The sequence below is a fragment of the Myotis nattereri genome (assembly GCF_964212035.1).
Source record: "Myotis nattereri genome assembly, chromosome: 4".
Taxonomy (NCBI): Eukaryota; Metazoa; Chordata; class Mammalia; order Chiroptera; family Vespertilionidae; genus Myotis; species Myotis nattereri.
This window is the reverse complement of record NC_138079.1, coordinates 37,904,850-37,927,175: the sequence shown is the minus strand read 5'-3', so window position 1 is coordinate 37,927,175 and position 22,326 is coordinate 37,904,850. Positions and strand designations below refer to the sequence as shown.

At 40.1% G+C, this 22,326-nt stretch overlaps 1 protein-coding gene across 2 annotated transcripts in view; it reads left to right on the top strand.

The window, feature by feature from the left end:
* The window catches only part of ZNF366 (zinc finger protein 366), a gene marked incomplete at its 5' end in the record, with an annotated part of 61,962 nt that overhangs the window by 19,345 nt on the left and 20,291 nt on the right, over positions 1-22,326 (top strand). The gene's annotated exons all lie outside the window — the stretch shown is intronic.

The window sequence follows — 22,326 nt, the reverse complement described above, 5'->3', positions numbered from 1 at the left end:
TGGTTGTATAATAAATTGATGGAATCCTTCATCAAAAACAATCTCTACACCAGCGTTGTTCAATAGAAACATAATATAATGCATGCCATAAATGTAATTTTATGTTTTCCAGTAGTTATGTTACAAAAGTAAAAAGTAAAAAGAAACTGGTGAACTTAATTTGAATAATCCATTTTATGTAACTCAATAAATAAAAAGATTGTTTAAACGTGTAATCAATACAATAATTGTTAATGAGGTATTTTACTTTTTAAATAACTTTTTAAAATCCAGTGTGCCTTTTACATGCACAACATGTCTCAATTCAGATCAGCCATATCTGATGTGCTAAAAGCTACATGTGGCTAGTGAGTACTAAATTGGACAGCACACCTCTAAACCATCAAAGTAGCCACGTACAAAGCACTGGAAATATAGGTCCTTCTATATTTAAAAGATAAGTAAACTTTAAATAGAACCTCTTAAATCAGAATGTTTGACCTCTCACCAAGAATTAGAGAGTAGGTACTCATTCTCACTCCCAAAGGAAGATCATTGTTAGTATCCAGATAAAATAGTGTCTACAAAGAGAGAGAACAGGGCTCAGTCTGAGAATGTGTTCCTTTTGGATTTTCATCAGCCTAAGGAGTACTGGGTTTGCGGTACCAACATATGGCACAAATTTAATTTTAAGGAAAATTTGGCACACTCAACACGTTAAACCATGCTTCTTTCCATACATGTTACTTGGCTATAGTAGTGGCAATACAGTGCCAGGTTTTCTTTAATATCAGGCATTTTAAGAAATGATTTCTCTGAATTTAAAATTATACACACAAAAAATAAATGGAAATGCTACTGAGGTGTTTCTGAATAAAATAAATTTGACCCCTGGGGGGAAATGAGGCAATAGCTTACCAGAGGCCATGGTAGACTGTTGGTTGATGTTCAAAAATCAACAGAATGCTATTTTAATTTCTAGGCAACATATCGTAATTCCATAGTGCATTAACCAGATTATCTGCAAATAATATTCAATTTTCCTTGAGGACTCTTCCTGTTTGTTGATAGAACTCACCTATGCTACCTAAGTCACATGAACAGGTGAGAATTATCTAGCAAAAACAATCCCTCCCTGTGTCTCAGCATACTACAGCCTTCCACCAGCCTCATGATCAAAATACACCAGTAGTAAAATATGTTGAGGTATTTTACTTTTTAAATAACTTTTTAAAATCCAGTGTGCCTTTTACATGCACAGCACGTCTCAATTATGATCAGCCATATCTGGTGTGCTCAAAGCTACATGTGCTCTGGACTTGTGCCTTAGAGCTCTGGACTTGTTCTTACTAAGTTTCCTTTGCCACTTCAGTTTATCAAGTTCACCCCAAGTTTGAACTTGACTTTCAACTTCATTGGCTCATTGTTGTCCACATGCTCTTGGGTTTCTTTTCTGGGTCATCATACACATCATAAAGTGCTTGTTTCAAGATTGCTCTGTCTCTGCTTATGAGTCTGAGTTCATATTTCTAGTTATTGCAAATTCTCATGACAGGGAGAGATTGAATGGTGTACTTTCCAATGGGTTGATAAAACAGTGCAGGGGGAGGAGGAAATTGGGAATGACACATACAGGGACCAGTATAGAGTCAAGGTCACCAGTGGGAAGGTAATATATAAAGTGAGATTCCAGACACTTAGGCTCTAGAACTTTAAAACTCTCATATTCTCTGATTGAAACATTAATAAAATCTGAACAAGGTGATGTCTGAAATCCTCTCCCATGCTCCAAACAGTCTACAATTAATTCTCTTCATCTCATGAGGTTTGTGTGGGGACTAAATGTAATAATGGGTATGAACGTTTTTGAAAACGTTGAAAATTATCTCAGTGTAAGTTACCACAAATAGCATAAAATAATCTCTCAATAAATCTGGGATTATTTTTTATCCCTATTACAAAAATGTTGGCTCAACTCTAGGAGCTTTTTCTAATTTCAGGTGGAAAAAGTAGGTCAAAATACACTTAAAGAAACGAGTAGTTTACGTCTAAATTAAGGTGACCTTTCTGGAAATAAATTTAGCAATATGTATTAAGACCTGAAATTTTATATCCTTTGATTTAGTAATTCTATTTCTAGAGAATCTAACCTAAGGAAATACTCAACCAAGTTTTATGTATAAAGTTGTTTACTGCAGTATTATTTGTGTATTGCATAGAGATGTACAGTAAATAGTATTATGAAAGAAGACATATTCATGAATGTAAAAGACTTGAAAGAAACAAACCAAAATATTAACAGTTTCTCTTGGGGGTTTTATTGAGTATTTTCATTTTCTTTTTAAAACATTTTAATATTAAGTTTTTCAAGGGTAATGTGTTTATATTATCTAAAGGTCATTAAAAATAAATTGTGTAGAGTAGGTCCCCTTAATCTAATCCTGGGGCCAACTAATTTTGTCTTTTTAATTACTTCTTGATCAATAACAGTCAGCTTTTCTCAACTGCTTTCATGATTTTCTTTTTGTTCTTCTGTTAACCATGACACCGTGTGAGCTTTATATTGCATCTGTCATTTGCCTGCAGCCTAGATAGCACCCAAAGAGCTGATTCACCTGTCAGTTTTAGGGTGTCTACATATGGTACTCATTCCTTCCTTAGTTATCCCACACATTCTTTCTTCACATGAAGTTCACATGAATTGGTCCAGGAATTGATACTTCTAGAACAAGATATATCAATCAATATTCTTAAAGTGTGACTTGCTTGATTCTCCCTAAGAAGTTCTTGGGCAGGAACATTCTCTACTCACATTAAATTTTCCATTAATCCATAGAGAATAACTTTTTACTCTGAAAACCTAAAACTTTTAGAAATTATAAGCAATTCCCTAAACTCTAGATTGAATTATCTCATTTTTTTTTTTTACTACCAAGTGGATCTGAGTTACCTCTTACCAGGTGATACCCTCAGTAGAAAGGTGTTTTGTTATTTATTCACTCCATTTTTCACTCATTTGAATTAGAGCCATTTTAAATTAGCCTCACCATTTCTTCACTCAGCACAAATTAACATGAAAACTTGAAGAGGCCATTTCCAAATACCCCATTAAATAATATTATTAAATGTATCCTTTTATAAGAAACTCAGAGAAAGTTAATAATGTAACACAATCAGCCTGTTGCTGGTTGGAGGAGAGGAGAAGTAGGAGGAGGAGGAGGAGGGGGAGGAGGAGGAGGAGGAGGAGGAGAAGGAGGGGAGGGGGAGAAGGAAAAGGAGAAGGAGAAAGGAATAGAAAATAGGCTATTGAAAAGCATTTTTTTCTAACCCTTCCAAGGAAATATTCTTTACTCAGAATCCTCTAGATATAATATTGTAGCATTCAGACTCTCAGAACAGGCCCATGGATATCTTAATTGGCTTTTCCTCATCACCTCATCAATTTGTCACACAACACTAATTCAGTTTAGATCCTGCTGTTTCTGCACACTTTTACATTGATTTGGAAAATGTCCCTCACACTTTGGTTTTGGTCTCTATTCCTGAAATGTCATTTGCTTAAGATGATTTAGTTTCACGAATGGATTTATCCCCAGTGTGATTTGCCTTCGATGAGCCTCAGATCTTGTATACTTCACTCCAGACATTGTTGCAAAAGAAGAGTTTGTGAGGCTGCTTCCATCTTTTCCCCTAAAAATATATACAGCTGACTTTTGAACGATGTGGGGTTAAGGGTGCTAGCACCCTGGCCCTGTGCAGTTGAAAACCCTCATATAACTTTTGACTCCCCCAAAAACTTGACTACTAAGAGCCTACTGTGGACTGGAAGTCTTATCGATGACATAAACAATCAACACATATTTTGTATGTTATATGTATTATATACTGTATTCTTACAATAAAAGAAAATTAAAGGAGAGAAAATGTTATGGAAAAAATCTTAAGGAAAAGAAATACCTTTACTATATTTATTGAAAAAAATCCACCTGTAAGTGGACCACTACAGTTCAAGTCTGCTGTTAGAGGGTTAACTGAAAATATTTCTTTCTCCCTTTGTCCAAATTCTCAGAGTTGAAATCTTGGTTCTATTTGTATATGCTGTTCTCATACACTTTAAATCTGAAATGCAGTCCAATCCTTTTCTCCATTATCATTCTCTCCAGTCATCTGAAATGTCTTAGGCAGGTGCAGGTTTATAGAGAGAGATTACACACACCCCCACACATATGCACATCTTAAATATGCCAGATATAATTCTGCATGTTTTGTCAAAACATTTCCATTACTGGTAATGACATGAGAATTGGGTGTCAGGTGTTACTTGAAACTATCCAAAAGGATTTTTAAAAATTTGTCTTTAGAATTATTCTTGTGCCTTGCCTTCTGATGGCTTTTGCTTTGTTTTTCCACTTTAAGTAGTTACTTTTGTGATTGATTTGTAGAAGCTCATAGATATCAAATAATACTATCTCTTTGCTATATGTTGCAAACATTTCTCCAGTTTGCCATTTCATTTTTAATTTTATGTAGTTTGTAAACACAGGAATTTTGTTCCTTATATAATCAAGCTATTCAACTTTGATACGCTCTCATTTTTAGCCAAGCGTTTTTGAAAGGTCGCATATTTAAGGCAAAGACACATGAAAGCCCGCACAGCCGGTGAGCTGGAGCTGTGGGCTTTGAGTGAAGCGGATACCGCGTTCCCCACCACACTGCTGAAACTGCTGGGCTGGGGTTAGGTCGGGAGAAAGGACTTACACTCATCCCGACAAGAAGAAGCCCATCTGAAACTAGAAGCGTAGAAGCAGGAGGAGAGTCTCTTGGGAGGAAGGTGGTGCGCAGAGGGATGGCGATGACACTTGTGTGTGTGTTTACAAGAGTCATTTATGTGACTAGAAATTGGATGACTATTCTGTAACCTTTTCCAAGTTCCTGAGCTTTGGGCTGATTTCAGGGGATTTCTGGGGGTCAATTCCTTCCCAGACTTGGTCAGTCTGAATGATTCAGTGACTGGGGTCCCCTGGTGCAGGGGAACCCTTTTAGGTGCCAGCAGTGTGGCAAGGAGATGCCACAGCTATGACCAGTTCCCTGACAGATGCCACCATCATACGTGCCTGGAAGTATAAGGATCTTTCACATGCTCCATCTTGCTTTTTTTTATAGCAACTATGTGAAGCAAATCGGATATGCCAAGATTTCTTATTCTCCTTTTCACAGGGTAGAATTAAATAGAATTTCAAATTTAACTGACTTTCCAAGCTCACTTCGTAGTGAGTTATGAAGCGAGGTGAGGTGTGCAGTCCACTAGAAGGGGGCAGTGTGGCTAATGGAAGGTGTACAGGCTGAGAAATTGGGCACATCTGGGGTGAAATGCCACCTCAGCCACTCATTTGCTCTTTGACCTCAAGCAAGTAACTTCCCCTCTGAGCTTCTCTTTCTCATCTCTAAAATGGAACAATGGCACCTTTCTTGCAAGATTGATGTAAGGATTAAAGATAATGCTCCATTTTCTTAACTTCTTTGATTTTGTTGGTGTGTTTTTGAGCGCCTCCTTGAAACGTGCATGGAAGGAGTGGCAAAGAAGAAATAGGAGAGCATGGCGAATCCTGCACAGGACCTGGCACAGAACAGATGCTGCAAAAAAATGTAACTCCTCCTCCACCCTGCCAACCTACAAACGCTTGAGGGCTGAGCTGCACCTGTAAGCTTTCCTCGGAAGGATCCTTGGGTGGTTTATAATCCCACTCATTCAAAAGCCCTTTCCCATCACAACATTCGGAGTGTTGCTAGCACTGAGGGATATGGTTATTTTAAAACCTCAATTATTTACTCAGTAGGCTATTGTATTCGCAGGCTCAATGAGTGTTTGCAATAGCTCATATGTAAATATAAAAGATCTTGAAAGAAGGTTATTGAAATAAAAGAGTCCAGCAACAGGCCTCAAAAGAGAGCTTAGTGTCATGGATAAGAGCAAACTATAGGCCAAATCCAGTCCACAGCCTGTTTTTGTAAGTAAAGTTTTATTGAAACACAGGCACTCCCATTGTTTACATGGCTACTATGACTGCTTTCATTTCAATAGCAGGGTTGAGTAGTTGCAGCAGGGACTGTAGGCCTCACAAAGCCAAAAAATACTTACTCTCTGACCCTTTACAGTTAAAGATTGCTAAACCCTGGCTAACAGCTGACACTTCCAGGCTATGTGACTTTAGACAAATCATTTATACCCATTGTTCCTCAAATTCCTTATCTGTAAAATAGGGATGATAGCAGTGGAAAGAGAGAATCCATGTAAAAGCCGTGCATATGGTGAATCCTCAGTTAATGATAGCTGTCACAATTACTACTCATACCATTGATTTTTAGCAAAGCCCTTTGGGCAAAACACTCACCCTGAACCAGGAACAAAAACCTGATTGTTCAACCCCAGTTTCAAAGGTTCCTCCCTGTGGATAGCAATAGTAGCTAGATCCTTTTCTGCCACAATCATGCTTTCTTAGGGTCAGCCACTTCAATGCCATTGGCTCAGAGTCCAGGATTTTATAAGTATACTCTACCTTTCTCCCACACTTAATGCAGACATTTGGATTAGTGGCATCGAATATTTTCCAATAGTTTGTGTACCCTATCTGGGAGAGTGGAAAATTGAATGCGGCGTTGTGTTGGAATTAAATGTGAAAAGAACCAGCTGCTTCTTTCTAAAAGTATGAGCTAGATATTCCAAAAGATGTGAACCTTCAATCAAAGTATAAGGGAAGATTTTACATTTAGTTGTTTATTTTGGGGGAAAAAAAACTTTTTAAAGAAAACCAACCTTGATAGATGGCATTGAAAGCTATTAAGGAAGCTGAAATTACAGCAGCTCCACTTTGCCTCCTAAATATAGTGGGGAATGCTTTCTCAATGTAAAGAAGAAGTCTTGTACGACAATGCAATCAGCATATGGAGGTGATTTCCAAGAGAGAAGTGAAAAGAAAAAAAAATCCCACAGCTCAACCTTTCAGAAGTATCATAGTCATGCAGGAAGAAAACCATCTTGACCCTCTTCCTCATTGCTAAGCATTGTAGGCAGGGCCTTGAGGGGGCGGGGGGGGGGGGGGGCGGTGTGGAGGCTTGGGAGGAGGAAAAGCGGGGGGGGGGGGGGGGGGAAGGGTCTCCAGTCTAAGACTCATATGCACACAAATGATGCACCACTTGGTACCCCCACCACTCCCAGAGTACAGCATGACCTGTCCAGGAACCTTCCCTTTGTGGATTGCCTGGACCCCAAAATAGCCATTTCCATGGGCTGTGCTTCATCAACTCAGCCTTGGCATGGAGGAGAATCTTCTCACCCCCACACCCCTCACTAGTAGCCTGGTGGGAAAGGCATGGGTGAGTGCAAGTCACAGGGTTTTTTTTTCCATCAGAATCCCTTCTCTTCCATCTCATGCCCATTCATGCTCCCCTTAGTGTATAGGTCCTGTCATTTACATTCAACAGAGCTTTACTGCGTACCTTTCTAAAGTAGTTCTTAACCTTGGGTGGCCATGATAATCACCTACAGAGCTTTTAAAATTCACCAATTCCTAGGCCTCCATCCCCCAGAGATCCTGATGAAATTTAAATCTGGGGAGGCACCTAGGCATCACAGCGTGTGTGTGTGTGTGTGTGTGTGTGTGTGTGTGTGTGTGGCGAGGGTGGGGCAGTGTGGTATGTTGAAAACTTCTCCAGTGATTCTAATGTACTGACCTACTATATTTGGGTCATTCTTCTAGGTGGGTACAACAGTGAATAGCAAAGGCAAGGTACTTGGTCACATAGAGTTCATGGTCTAGCAGAGCAAGACAGAGAATAAATAAATGAATGGCCAAGATATGTTGTGATAGTGCTACCAGGAAAATAAAACTTGGGGCTGTAAAAGAAAGAGCTGGAAGATGGGGAGATTAGTAACTTTAGATTGCATAACTTCAGACAGAGTGGCCAGGCCATCGTTGTTGTGGGGTCATACTTTCCTTCTTTGCTCATGAGCTCTGTTAGCACTCAGATCTAGCAACCGGCTGTGATCAGATGCCTGCTCTTTGTTCACTGTTCCCTAAACCAAGTTTCTACAGGCTGATGAAACATGGCAGACCCTCCCTGATTGGATAGCCCAGATTACCACTGTAACCAGAAGCCACCTCACATGGCGTGCCTTACCCTCAGTGCTCTAATTCAAGAATGCCCCATCCTCTTTCCCTTTGACCTCAGTGGCCACTTCACTCTAAGGTGATATCCTATTGTCAGCATCGTTTATTGAACACAATTTGCTGACTTGTCATAATGATAATAGTAAAAGCAGATTGAACTATACTTAATATGTACAGGCACTCTTCAAGATGCATTGTCTCATTTAATCCACTGCAAAGGGGGAATTATCAGCCTCATCAATTGGAAACCAAGCCTCTGAAGGTTAAGAGAGTTATGACATGGCTTACCTTTTTAGACCTTCTAGGTTCTCTCCAACTCAGAGAATCTGTTATTTTGTGGTCTCTAGCTCATTTCCTCAACTAGGTGGCAAGCTCTGTGAGGAAAGGTATTGTATCTTATACATCTTTGCAGGAGTCTCTTCTCTCCTCACCCCCATAAGCCTTGTTTGTGTTGGGTAATAAGCCAATCAGAGAGCCACCTGTGGAGGCAGCCTGGCTGTCACTCCTGAGTATCTTCAAGGCCCGCAGGCCTCAATGTTGCTGCTCATAGGCTTGGACACTCTTTCCTTCACGTTCAAGGCTGCCCAGTGGGGTCTTCACCACTAAGGGGCCCCAGAGTAACTCACAGACATTTTTAAATGGTTCCTGTGGGCATTTGCCCCAAGTCCTGTCCCACTGAAAATCCAAAAGGAACAATTATTTTACATGTTCCTTCTTTTTGTTAGTTTGTTTTGCTAATTAAATTTTTTAAAAAACTGAGATTAAAACAGCAAATAAAGAAATCATTGCAATTCCTAGATTAAGGATCATTATTCCATAAGGCAGAGTTGTGCTACTTATGATATTAGGAGGGGCTATATCTTTGAAGATAATTCCCTTTTCTTCAGGGTTATTGAGGTATAATTAACAAATAAAATTGTAAGATATTTAAAGTGTACAACATGATGTTTTGATACACATATGCATTATGAAAATATGCCCCTATCTAGTTAACACATCCATCTCCTCACATATTCCCCCTCCATGTTTTTGGTGAGAACATTTAAATTTTTCTCTCTTAGCAAATTTCAATTATACAATGTAGTGTTATCAACTATAGTCACCATGTTATACATTAGGTCCTCAGACCTTATTCATATTAAACTGAGTTTGTACCCTTTTATCGACCTATTCCTATCCCCCTCCCCCCTCCCTGGTAACCACTTCTCTTCTCTCTGTTTCTATGAGTTTAACTTTTGAAAAAATTCCACATATAAGTGATATATGCAGTATTTGTCTTTCTCTGTTTGGCTTGTTTCACTTAGTAAAATGCCCTCAAGGTCCATCCATCTTGTTGCAAGTAACAGGATTTCCTTCTTTTTTAAGGCTGAATAATATTCCATTATATTATACACACACTCACACACACACACACACACACACACACACACACCATCACATTTTCTTTATCTAGTCACCCATTGATGGACACTTAGGCTGTTTCTATACCTTGGCTATGGTGAAATAATGCTGCAATGAGCATGAGAGCACAGATATCTCTTTGAGATAATGATTTTATTTCCTTTGGATGTATACCCAGAAATGGGATTACCAGATCATATGGTAGTTCTACTTTCAATTTCTTGAGAAACCTCTATACTGTTTTCCAGAGTGTCTGTAATTCTATTTTGTTACTATAACACACACACACAAAGAATATAGCAACACTTGTGAGTGTGTGTGTGCATGTATGTGTGTTTATGTTTGAGACAGAGAGGAAGAAAGCAAGGATATGAACGTAGTTATACCTCCCTGAAGGAAGTTAATGTAGAAATTGAGACGTTACATAACCTTCATTTATGAATTTGGATATCCCTTCCCTGCCTGATGTCCTTGTTGATTTTCAGTTAAGTGCCTATGGAAGAACATAAAACTGTCTAAACAAAAGTCCTGTGATTACTTCCATTTTAGTTAAAACCTCAGGGGTTTAATCCTCACTGGCACTTTCTCCTCTTCCTTCTCCTTCCTTCCTTTGCCTTCCAAGGAGAAACCTGCCCTCCAAAGAGGCTTTTGGGCTGATCTGCCTCTGCAGCTGTCCTGCCCGGCTCAGTGCAGGAGCTTGACAGCAGATGTGTAGCCCTTTGCCAAAGCCGAGCCTTTTCATTGGCCTTTGCTCCCTTCTGAGACAGGGAACAATGGACACCAAGGAGTCTTAATCTCATAACCTCTTAATGCTGAAAACCCAGATCTCATGGGTTGGAGGTTGATCTCCAATCCCAGGAAATGCTCTATTAACATGTGAATCCAACATAATGCTCATAGCGATAAAGAAACCACAGTGATCGTGTTTGCTACTGCAAGTTTCTCCCCGTGGAAAATTAATTCATACTAATTCTGAACTGCCAACCAATGATTATATTAACTTACCAGATGGAAATGCAGCCTAAATTCACATGTGCTCTTAAAGCCACAGACAAATCTGTTTTTAAAAGCAAATATAGCAGTGCATACCAACCGAATCCCAACCAGGCAACAGCTCTGTACTGAGTATCTTGATGGTGATCAGTATCTTGCAAGATGCAATGAGAGATAGAAGAGTGTGGATCTCACGGTGGAGGGAGCTTATGTGCCAGTTGGAAAAACAACCTAACCATGAAATAACCAGAGTGGCATACAGGGGAAAACACTGTGTTTAACCAGGATTCTGTGAGATGCTGCAATAGGATTTGAGAGAAAGGAAAGATAATTGGGCATAAGACTAGGGAGGGAAGGCTTTCAGGAAGAAGCTGAATTTGAGTTCATCTTGAAAGAATGGGATGGATCAATGGAAAGAATATTCCTAAAAGTAGGCCAATCTAGACAGAGGCAAAGAGGCATGAACTGAATAATGAAAGCTTGGGGTTAAGAAGACTTTAGAGAGAAGGGGACTTTGAAGGTCAGGGCGAGGAGTTTACACTTGATTTGCTTTGTGTTTCAGGTGGATTTTGTTTTTAGCTACAAGCCCCAGAACTCTGAATACATTTTCTTAACCAAATTCTTAAGTAAAGGATTCATTTTCTTAAATAAGGAAACCAGTACCAAGTGGGTACAGTAGCTCCATGTTGACACGTTCCCTCTTCCCTTCTACCATACCTTGTGGGAGGCATTGTCAGTAACTGTGCTGCTTCCCAGCCCCAATATGATGGTGCCACCCCCAGCCTCATATCCACATTCCAAGCAGAAAGAAGAAAGACAGGAAAGGATAAGCAGGTGGTTTCTGCATTAGGAATGCAAAAGCTTTCTCAGAAAGCCCTAACAGTCTTCTGCTTGCATCTCACTGGCCAGAACTGTGGCAAAGTGCAACCTCTAACTGAAAGGATGTCTGGGAAAGCTAGTGTTTTTGCTGGGACATTCTCACCACAAATAAATCAGGGTTCTGTTTCTTAAGGGAGAAGGGGGAACAAATATTGAAACAGCAATTAGCAATATTAACACTATGTACAGCAGCAGTCTCTACACACTATTATTGCAGGTTCCTGAATAGAATTGTCTTAGAAAGCGTGGTGAATTTTTAGAAAATGGATTTGGCATTGGTATTTGAGGGATTTGGAAGGAAGGAGAAGAAAGATCTGGAAGAGTGGTTGGAAACTGGTGAAAATAATCTAGGGGTGAAATAGTAGCCACTTGAATGAGCGATCTGGATATGGGAATGGGAAGAAGGAGAGAAGCTAATAGTCATTTCCAAGAAACAATGAACAAGATTTTGTAAAAACCATCCAAGAATGAATGGTCAAGGTGGAAGGTGTTGGCAAAGTGACTCTTCGGTCCTTTTTTGTTTTTCTATGCATAATGTTAACATTTGGAGTGAATGGAAGAGAACATACTAGAAAAAGAAATTGATAAAGGACAATCTAAGAATCAGAGACATATTGAAGCAATAATGAATCCTAGAGTACAATTATATTTTAACATAATATGCATCTGAGGTACAAAAAAGGGGTGAGTTAGGTGCAGAGTTAGGGGTACTAATATGAATATGCTCCTTCTTGGGAATGTGAGCATTGCTTTCCAGGGCCATCTCTAAACACAACACATAGGATAGCCTGTAGACTACATCTATGTTTAAAAGAAAGATGAACCAGATCTGAAAACAAATTATGTTCCTTTTGATGACTAATCCTAAACAAACAAAAATGCATTCTCCCTATTTGTTAGAAGGAAAGCAGAAAGGGAGGAGTTTTATCGGCTAGTTATTGTTAAAGAACAGAAAATCATTTTAACACTAAAAAATTACTATAATTTGAAAACTCTTCTTAAAAATGGAAGTGTCAGTCACTGTACATGGCATTAAAGACACAGAAAAGTTTAGGTTTTGTGCTTTGACATTTTATGACTCTGCAGTGTCACAAATAGGTTTGGACTTTTATTTTAGAAAGAAACCTTTAAACAACCCAACTACCTTAGGACCCTAGGGGAAGACCTGACATGGTCTCAAATCCAACAGTCTCATTCTTAGCATCCCAGAGTTTCTCATCAGCACTGGGGAAGTAGTCAAGGAAAAGTTCAGGGATGGGTAGAACAGAGAAACTGGATTAGTTGTATTTGCCATGTGTGTTCTCTAATGTGTAATTATTGTGAATATTCAGATCAGATTCATGATTGTCTGAATTTTCAAGGTTGAAAGTCATTTATTTTTGACTTACACACACCTGGCTTTCCTAATTCAGTTTACTCAGTTGTCAAGTCACCGAAGTCTCCTTCTGTTCTACAGAACACACTGGTAGGGGAAGGGGACGTTTCCCTTGCTTGTCTCACTTTCACAGCTATTGCTTCATCTGTTTTATGTTGTTCTAATCTAGGTTTTAATGACAAAATGGGGGAAAATAGTATCTTGAAAGAAAATATTTTGTGTGAAAGAAATGTCATTCTTCTTGTTCTCTCATATTCAGCAAATCAACATACCTATTCAAGATTCCTCTAGTACAGCTCTTAGGACTTTTTCTGCACGCCTGCTTGTCACTTCTTCTTCCAGTTGGTGAGTTCCTGAGGCCAATGTATGGCTTATTAGACACTGTGTTCCTGATGCCCAGCACAGTGCAGGCACAGAGGAGGCAGCTGAAGTGGAGGCAGGTGAATGCCTTTGTGGAGGCTCCTGCTAGTCAGAGTCTTTTCAGGTACTTATACTTTTTTCCCTGATGATATAAGCATGGGTCATAAGGCTGCATGCCCAATGTACACACTAGAGTGAACTCTGCCAGGGGCACCAAAGACCTTTGGCAAAGAAATGCTTCACGAGAATTCTTTAAAAAAAGAGAACCTAAAACTAATTTTGTCTAAATGTTTGCTGTTTGAAAGCCAATATAGATTTTTTTAAAATACAAGTATTTGAATAGTTAAGTCAGCCAGTGTACAAAAGTCTAAGTTGAAAGGGTATAAAATTACAAGTCTCCATCCAGGCAACTGGACACCCTCCTATAGAGTATGAAGTTGGTAACTCGGCTAATGGGCTCCCAGACTTCCTCTCTCAGCCATACAGTGTTCCAGCCCAGAGACAATCAATATTACCAGATTCTTGTGTGTGTTTGTTTTTCCAGAGATAGGCTATGTGCCCATGTACATGAGGAGCTCAGTACATATATTTTATAAGTATATGTATTTTCCAAGAATGATTTTAGTGAACAGAATCAATAGAAAAAAAATCAACATAAAGTAGGTCAATCAAGATCTTAAGCTATAAAGTGCAAGGGAGAAAAAGTATCCAAGATGAAGAGCGATTACTCATCAGAAGGCAGAAATAGAGCAGGAATTCTATCTACATTAAAAAAAAAAAGGTGAGATCATAGATCCATCTGATAATTAGGGTGGGCATTTCCATGAAGCCAATGGACATTGCCTGGAGGGTCATTGGAGAACTTGCAGTTGTTGAGTGAGAGAAATAGTGGTGTTTGCTATAATGTGGGCATGTTCTACCCTATGGTGACACACTTCCTCAGCGAATTAGTGGCATCTGATCCCCAGAACCCTCCCATATATATTCATATTATTTCAGTGTAATAAGACATTCTACCTCTCAGGTCAAAGGAATATGGCACACACTAGGCAAGGATCCTGAGACAGGATGAAGCGAAGGGGTGGGAGTGGGGGCATGCTTTCTAAAGAGCACTACCCTGCTCATTGCTATGCCTTAATTTAGCTAAACTGTCTTCCTCACTGGAGAGATTCTTGGCAGTTTATTGATGTAAAGTTCTCTTGAAGTAGATTGGAAAAGTCCAAGTCAACCAGTTATTGTTTTTCCCCTGTAATACCAAAATTCTGCTTGGGACCAGGGAGCAAGAGGAAGCCAGAAAATGATTATTTGTCAAATAAATTCCCAAGTAATGATTGGATTCCAAGAACATAGAAGGTACCAGGCAAGTTTCTGATGTTCTAACAGATCCTGTTAGAAATATATGATACGAACTCACAAGGAAAGATGATGAACAGCATGGGATCCTATCAATGAGTGGAACATCAAACAAATGTGATAGACTTCGGAGAAGTAAGGAATTTTCGTCCAGCTCTGGTGGAAAGGAAAGTTTCACCTCTAGGTCTCCGTAAAGCCTCCAGTAGGTGAGGTTCTCTCCACTCCCTGCCCTGTAGACTCCTGGGACAGTCTGGTTGATATACCTAATGCAAAGTATCAAAGAAGAAGGCAGTTGGCTGCTCAGGTAGACTTCATGGGAAGGCAGTGCCTGGTATGGTTGCCATAACTCAGAATTTGGCTTGTGGGTTTGGAGATTCATGAGTTCCATTTTTGTAAGAGCACTCAATTAATTGGGCTTAGGGAAAATGATTCCAAGAGTGATCTGTGAACCTGAATGTCAATGCCAATCTATTGATTTACAATGGGTAGGAGTATATATTCTAATGACCAGAATGATCTTGTTTGCTACTTTACACATTAAATAATGTTGGACCAATTATAGAAGACTGTTTACTGAATGCAATCAGGACCAAAGATTAGAAGACCTTGAAAGATAACTTAATGCACCATCCCTATCTCACGATATTCTTGCTGAATAGAATATATACAAGAAAAACAAAACAAGTCAAAACAAAGTTATTTTCTGCCATTTAAAGTTTCTTCTTTTGTTATCAATTCATATAACCCAGGTCCTCTCTTTATAGGCCATATGCATATTATTGGATGTATTCCATAGATATGAACTGATTAGAGGGTGGAGTCTGGTCGCCTTAACTGTTGTTGTATGTTTCCCAAATATCCTCTATTACTCTTTTTATAATAATGTGCAAAGTAGCATTTTTGTATGTTTCCTTTATATTTTCAACTTATTTTTAATACACATATAATAAAATTCACCCTTTGAATTTTAGGAGCTTTGACAAATAGAGAGTTGTGTAACTACCACCATAATCAAGATATAAAACAGTTCTTCACTCCCCCCCCTCCCCACAAAAAAATATTGCCTTGAGTTACATTTTCAAAATAGATTCCTTCCACAGATGGCTAACCTCTATTATGTGTTCTAACATTTTTGTTTGCAGAGGATCAATTTTCTGGCATTATCTACCAGTTATGAAGCCCATCAGACAAATATGCTGTCATTCCCAGAGATGGATAAAATGAGGTTTTCTAATATGTGTATGAATATCTGCTTAGCTAGCAGTGGGTATATCAAGTTTATTTGATCTGTGAACTTACAAAAAAACACACACAAAAAAATTGACATATATTCTAAGGACATTTCCCCCAAAGAAAGTAGAAGAAAAACTCTAACATTCCAGTTGGAACTCTATCCACAAGAACTATATTAGCTCTGAGGGTTGGGAAAGAGAACTGCTAAGTCATATCACCAATTCATTTCCTTCCTTTAAATGAGTCACGAGGACAGAGGTAACCCCAATACACTAGCAGTTGCTCCAGTGCTCAAGTAATTATATCTACTCCTGCTTTCCAGAAACTAGGTCTAGGCATTAAGAACTTTCCTAAGTAAAACACGCATCCATTTAACTTATGCAAGTTAGTAACTGAATTTATTGCTGTTGTTTTAATAAAGGCTCTTTAAAGTATGCATATACTAGAGTCCTAGTGCACGAAATTTGTGCACTGGTAGTGTCCCTAGTGGCTGCCGGCTGGGTACTCCCTCCCTTCCCCTGGCTGGGCCACCCCCTGGTCGAACTCCCAGAAGAACTCCGGTCGAGGGAACAATTTGCATACTATGCTTTTATTATATAGGATAAATGGTATATATGCATACTCATTATGGACAGTTTAAAGAATGGAAAACTAAACTTGATTTCAACTATATTATATCTTGATGGTATTTAGGAACTTAAAAAAATAAATTATGTGAGTTCAATTAATTATTTCACATATGAACAGGTCTTGTTAATATTTCTGACCACCTAGGGGACTCAGTCCATGCCATAGGCTGACAAATTACTTTTATAATAGAATAGGAGGAATTTTGGCTTATAAATTAAATGGTAGCCACAGGGGTATCCTGAGATCTGGTCACCTCTCCTTGGCTCTACCACTAACCCAGGGAGTGACAAGGCAGTCCTTTCTTTTCTTTGAGAATTTATTGCTCTATTGTCCAGATACTCAGAGACCCTGTATTCCTGCCAGTGCAGGAATATAAGACCAAATGATTATTTGCCAAATACCTGCAGCTGAAGAACTCAGCAGCACAGTTAGATATATATTAAGACAATTATGTTGAATCATTAGAAAATTTAATTCTAAGGCTAAAAGTCTCCTGTTATCACAAATTCAGAAATAACCAGGTGGTCTAATAAAATCCCACATCAGAGGAGTCTTATAACAGGATCCCTTTGTCTGAGCAGAGAGGTTGGCAGTCATCCACGTACTTCCCATCTGTCTTCCTCTTATCCTCCCACAACTCCCCACCCTTTGCTTCTCTTAGCACTGCTTCTCATTCTTAAACTTTTCCTCCACTTTTGCCTCCTCCTGCTTCCATTTTTCTTGAGAGTAGACCACATGATTAAAGTGCCATTCTCTCTCATGGTAAAGTTTTCCAATGAAACACTGGAAATGGTCAAGGAATAAGGAATGTGAGAGAATATTGTTCCATGAATTTCAGGATGAACGGAAAGGAAAGAAATAGGTCTGCCCCTGTCATGCTGACTCACGTGACTCTTCTAGCATTTACTGGAATGACCTTCAATTCAAATGAGAACCACAAAATACCAGTAATTTTATCTGGGGAATATTTATATTTTGGTGCAGTAGGTGAATTCCCAATTAAAGGGCATTATTAGAAGCATTTTTCCCCCAAATGTAGTTTCATATTGTTAGGCCTTGCATTTTTAATTGGTTGTTTTGGTTCAGAGAAGATTTTGTTTTTGTTTTTAAAATCCATTCATTCCCCATTTCCTCATAACTAACTCTCATGGATAATACCTGTTAAAGAAGACATCCTGAGCCCTAGATGTCTCTAACACAGACCAACCCAATGTTTTCCTCCTCCAACAATTTGTTCCTGATCTAGAGCCTATTGGGTTTGGTGACTGAGTATACATGGAAGAAAGTCAGGAATTTAGAACATTCTCTGACAATGGCAATAAAAATGTCTGATTATTCTAAGGACTCTCCCTCCCCACCCCCACATTAGTGCAAAGGGTAAACTGCTACTAATGTCACAAAGGGTGGAAGGGTGCAGGGTGACTACCCACTCTTGGTTTATGTTTCACATTCTCAGTCCAGGGGTCTTTCTACCTCTTACTGCCCATTGGACTTTCTGGGCATCTGTTTTATGACTGGGTTGCAGAACCTTGTGGCACTTTAACGATGGCTCCCTAGCATTAGTGAAACCAGAAACTGGGGCTTACCCCAAATCTGAGGGTCCGTTCAAAGAATGATGCCCTTAGAAACTGAGGAAGGTAAGCAGCAGCACACACAAAGTGTGTATATTGAGGTCTTCCCATAATAACTACCTGAGAATTTGAGTGTGCTCATGATCTAATTAGGGATATCCCCAAAAGTCATCTCCAGTCTAAAAAATGTAAGATAAAATTATACATTTTAAAGCTCCATATGGAATTTTGCTCCTCCCACAAGCAGTTTACTGAGCATCTATCCTATGTGCCAGGCACCATGCTGAGGACTGGAACACTGCAGTGAGTAAAACAGACCCTGTCCCCATGGTCTAGCAGGAATTGCAAAAGCTAGTGTTGACCCAGCACTGTCCCAGTGTCTGAGACTTTGGGTTTGACAAATAGGGCCTCCTGTCCCTAGAAGGTGACCTTTAATATTACAGTAGGGGCAATTCTTCCACTTCCCATAAAATAGCACACAAGACCCCCCCCCCCATCCCCTTTGTCCCCACTCACCAAAGCCATCTGTTATTAACGAAGGCCAGAAATATCTCCATAAGAAAGAAAGCCATAGAGAAGGAATGAGGGTATTCTTTAACTTACACACTGGCCTCTTTGAGTGTGGTCACATTCACTTCTGTGATAGTACCAACTCCGGGTAACTGAGCAAAGCCTTGGTTTTGAACTTGCAAAGCAAAGGCCCAGATGTCAGTTGATGGTGAAAAGAGCTACAGTTTGGGAAACAGATGTCAATCAGCGTCAATCCAGTGATCATCAGCGCAACCCTCTCCTGTCCACTCTTTCTTACTCCTCAAGGACACCATATCGTCTAGTGTTAAATACACTTTCACACACACACTCTATTTTAAAGTCTCCAACAACCCATTGGGGCTTATTTCAACCTCATTTCATAGATGAGAAAATCAAACCTTCCAGAAAACATGTTTAGTTCCCCACAGCTGTAATGCAAAGCCAATGCTCAGACCCAGATCCTCAGGCTCCAAACCAACGTGCTTTCCACTATCCTGTAGCTGTCTACTCTAGTCATTTTAGGTCTTCTTTCTTTTTGCACATGTTTCAGCATGTCCTGATGGGCAACTATCCTACAATCTGCCAGTTTTCTGGGAGCAGCCAGATCACTCCCCTGTTCCCTGTCCTGTCTTGTCCAAGCAGATTAGTGCTGCACCCAAACCTCTTTTGCCTTCCATAGGAATCCCATATCTATCATGGATGTCTGTGGACCTGCTTTTAGAAATAGTGGAGAGCACATGGGTGGCACACAATGAGGTTTTCTAGGAATCTATTAATAGTTTCGCAGAGGCTGCTCAGAATTTTAAATTGACTGATTTCAAGATAAATTACCTCCTGAGAAAGACATTTTTCCCCTGCTCTTCCCTTCAACACTTCTCGTCCTTAATATGGATTTGATTTTTGGGTGCTTTTCTTTTACCCCCTATGGCTTGGCCTTACACCCTGTGCTCAGAAGATAGGGATATTAAGAGGTAGAAGCATTATCTACCAAGAAGGCTGAAGGACTGGCGTGGCTCAGTGGTTGAGCGCTGACCTATAAACCAGGAGGTCATGGTTCAGTTCTGGTTGGGGCACATGCCCGGGTTGCAGGCTCGATCCATGAGCGGGGAGCAGCCAATCAATGATTCTTTCAGATCATTGATGTTTCTGTCTCTCTTTCTCCCTTCCTCTCTGAAATTAATAAAAAATATTTTAACAAAAGAAGGCTTAGGGAAACAGATCTAGCCCTCCTTGGCCTCTGTAGGAATTGGCAGTGCTCCTTAAGACCTTTATGCAGAAAGGAACTGCTGTTTTCAAAGTCCTGGAAAAATGTCCATGGATGGATCCCAGTGCCTTTTTAAACCTCCTGAGTTAATAACTACTATTTTGGGGGTGAGGTATATATGCATAAGTCAGAAACTGGGGAAATTTTTTTTATTTTACTGAAATTAAAATGTACCTATGTAAAGTCTCAGGGTTTGGGGAACATAATTCTGCCTTTTATGTTAAAAAACACATACTTCTGTTCAACAATGTTTATTTGCTTTAACTAGGTCAGTGGTGATAAAATAAAAATGAAGATACTGAAAATCAATATGCTTTTGAAAAGAACATTATATTATAAATGTCACTCCTAATATATTAAGATGAGTCAATTAGTAGACTATGTCATAACTAGAAACAAAAATATTAAACAAAGGTAACAATAATGTGTATAAACTAAAATATCTTCAGTTTCAAAATTAGCAATAATATTACTTTCCAATTAAGAAGCTTTCCTGTATAAGATATAAAATATAATATAAAGATACTAGACATCATTAGCCATGCATTTTCAAATACCTTTGTAACAATAAAATACACCAAAAAAAAATTCAATAAGTTCTGGCCCGTGTTCTGACATTTATATCGGAGAGCTTAGTTTTCCAGTCAAGCTCTGGATTATAAATTAAGAATCAACTGACTCTTTTAACCAGGTCAGAATAAAACAGAGCCATTGTGCGTGTGGATGGGCTCTGCTGTGGTTTGCCATAGTCACTTGTAACGTGGAAGAGTTCTCTCCGGTCTGAGCAGCCCATTTGCAAATAAGACCTCATTTCCAAAGAAGGTATAAAACAGCGGCCAAAATGAAATTCCAGCGAAAGGAGCTGCCATTTTCCCTCCATTCCAATAGGACACATAAGCCTAGTTTAAAAGCCAATTATTTCTATTGGTGCAACAAATTCTTGGGTCAGGCCACCACCTCTCTAATTCTATGTGAGTTTAGGGCTCAGGACTTACTGAATTGCAAGCCAAGAAGCAACCTCGTCAACATGAAAAACCACCGGAGAGCCGCTGCCCTCTGCACCCTGTCCTGGTGCTTTTGACAGTGACAGCACCGCTCCGCTCATTTTGCCGCCCTTCCCACTCCCCTCCCAGCCCCAAAGCTCTCCATCTCATCCTCTGCTAGGCTGACCACTTCCTACAAGTGCCTGGTGCTGGAGGCAGCAGTGGTAGAAGACCTAGCATTTAGCTAATAACTTTAGAAAAAAGCAGGAGGGTGGGACACAGGAGTGGGCCTCTTTTCGCTGGACATGCCAGTTCTCCCTCTTAATTACTAAGCCCGGAGCCCATGGAAAGAAGACAATACAGGGCTATCTTCCCACTCACACAAACACAGAGACCAATGGATGTTATTTTAGTTCACTGACACTTTCACAACACAAACTTAAATAATGCCCAGACGTTCATTTAATAGGGCACATAATTTTTACTTCAGTCGGACTGTCTGTACATGGAATAGGAATACAATATAAAAAGGTCTATTTTTAAAAAACCGTGCTACAGTTCTCAAACCTCTCATAAGCACACATGCGACTTGGGGATACCTAGGTATTGTAAAAACTGTATTTGTCTTACCAAGGGCTACAGAAAACCACTCAAAGTTGTTGGCCTTCTCACCCCTGGGACCCTCAACTTGTACTGTTCAGCAGGCAGCCATTCCTAAGGGCCAGGGCCCTGAGTTAGTCCAGGACCCTATCCCAGCCCTGTCTCCAGTGACCCGAGGCCACTTAGATCATCCCACGAGTGTCCATGAGGAAGATGGTAAAATGGCAAGGAGACATGTGAAACAGAGCACGGCCCCTGGTTAGCATGGCCTGTCCTCAACATGCATGATGCAGTCAACCAGGCTGCAGTAGCTGGCTCAGCAGAGGAATGTCAGGTACTGCAGGAGTCACCAAAGGGCATTTTTCACTCTGACACCTGTGTGAAGGGGGAGATGCCAGTGCAGTTTTAGAGACTCTCAGTCCTGGAATTGTCCACCTGACGTTGTTTCAGGTGTTGGATTAGAATGCACACGTGCTAAGATGACTTTGTAACACTGGGTTATATGCTTTTCTTAATCACACTGACCTCATTCACTCCATACACCCCAGCAGCTCACCTGGCTCAGGGTGGGTACTCAGAAAATCTGAGATCTGAGTTAATCGTTCAAGTCCCCTCTCCCACATGGCCTTGAATATCCCCATCCTTAACAGCAAAGGTCCCCAGACAGAGAGAGGCAGTGGTTCCCTTAGAGAAAAAACAACCCTAAACTTAAACACATTTAAGTCACCATTAGCGACCGTAATTCCATCTCAGGCTGAAAAGTCCCAGCTCCGACTGCTCCGCGGAGGAGCTGTGGGACTTGAGCATGCCACTGCAAATCTGTGGGCCTCGTACCCTCAGCTTAAGTGGGGCCAATAGCCCAGCGAGTTGTCAGGTTTCTTCTTTCCCATGAAGTCCACTCCCACAGCCCCACCCCACCTGCAGCCCCCTCCCAGCTTGGCTCTGTGGCTGAGGGGGTCCTGGAGCCCTAGGGTTCCCCACCAGCAGGCCCGTGCTCTCCACATTT